Below are 1,963 nucleotides of genomic sequence, written 5' to 3' on the forward strand. Positions count from 1 at the left end.
TATAGTACCCCAATAATTATCGTCGTAATTTACCGTTTTCTTTAAATTTAATGACAATAATAATCTTGTAAATACAAAATATCCTCATAATTATGATTATACAGTGATGTTATGGTGTAAACAGCTCCGGAAATAAAATATTGTTTACCAATGACACTCAGAGAAAACATTGGCAATTCTAGCATAGTATCCCCTTAAATTATCGTCGCCTTCATTCGTTTTCTTTCAAGAATCCAAAAAGAAAATGGGATGATGGGTAACGGAGGCAATTCGTTCTATGGTTACATTTAATAATAATAATAATAATAATAATAATAATAATAATAATAATAATAATAATAATAATAATAATAATAATGGTAGATCTAAGTAGTAGCTCCGAGGCGGTGATTTCCTTCTAACTTGACTTTTTCTACAGTTTTTTAGTTGCTAATTATGAATTTACCTTCAATTTTTGTTGCACGAATGTAATTAACCTGTAATTAACCCCTGAAGTCCATCCAACAAGGGGTTTCCATACGCGATCTTCACAAGACAGAGCATAGGTATATACGTCTGTTCTGAACGGTTCCTATCCAGTCCGGCAAGTGCAATAACTTGTTAACGTATGGGTACCCGCCCGGGCCAGTACTGAACACGGCGAAGGGACATTCCATCCCCCAGATGCCAGTACTAAACACGGTGAAATGCATTTAACTCCCTCCTGTTGGTGAATGGCCTCCCCAACGCAAACATGTCCGCTCCATTTCTGTTCTTCCCCACCCAAAACCCTGAATTTCCACAGTTCCCCTTTACTGTTGAGTAGAGTTGGGGGGTAAATAACAGTTGGCTGACAACAAACAAACTCACCGCCAGTATCAGAAGCCCTAAAAGTGTGCAAATAAACCAGTTTCTTAGAAAAACAATAATGGAGCTAATAATAAGAATAATAATAATAATATTTTATTTCAGCTCAAGGCCATATACATGAAATATACAAAGCAGAGACTAAAACAAACACAATCTAGATACTGAGATAACCTGATAAAAAATGATAAATCGGCAATATCCATAAAGTTGCTGAAGAAGTATAAAAAAATAGTATTCATAATAACGGTAATGACAGTAATAATATTGAAAATAGTAGTTAAAAAAAAATTATAATTAAAAAACAGATTGCAGACAATTAATTTCCAGCAAAGGAATTTAGGTGGTTACAGAGGGTAGTTCCAGAAGGCTAAATACGAAAAATGAAAATATAAAAAACTCGACAGTGATATTAATCACAGTTAATAATAATAATAAAAAAGACCCAATAATAACAATAAACGTAGAAATATAATAATAATAATTTCGTATAAGGTCCACAATAATATATTTAATAGAATGTGAGACTTTATAAAAATGTATAAAAAGCTTTCGAACCTTATCCTGGGCTCATCTTCACATGGACTGAAGATGAACCAAGATAGGGTTCGAAAGCTTTTTATACATTTTTATAAAGTCTCACATTCTATTGTTATATTATTGTGGACCTTATACAAAATTACTCCTGTTCTCGGCATTGAGAGTTCTGCGTAATATAATAATAACAATAACGACAGATTCTGCAGCTGACACTTCATGATTGCAAAAACATCTTTCCCACAACTTAGATCTTCTTCTTCTTCTTCTTCTTCTTCTTGGCTCGCTGCTTCGGTTCCTTTGTATGAGCGAATTGCTGCCGTTTCCCAGTCGCGTGATCAGGCTGGACAATGTTCGCCTCACAATATATTTTTTCAAGCAATTTCTTCAGCCTTTTTTTATTGCATCTGAGTTTTCTTAATCAAATGACATTTTGATATACAATGCTGCTCTTGATATTAGACTGAAAAACTGAACGCAACACATTCCTTAATTCAAGGTTTAGACGCATTTAGACTTGTTTAGACAATTTTAGACGTGTTTAGACAGGCTTAGCCTTTTTTTAAGACTGTTTCAGACT

This window comes from Macrobrachium rosenbergii, chromosome 42 (genome assembly GCF_040412425.1).
Source record: "Macrobrachium rosenbergii isolate ZJJX-2024 chromosome 42, ASM4041242v1, whole genome shotgun sequence".
Classification (NCBI taxonomy): Eukaryota; Metazoa; Arthropoda; class Malacostraca; order Decapoda; family Palaemonidae; genus Macrobrachium; species Macrobrachium rosenbergii.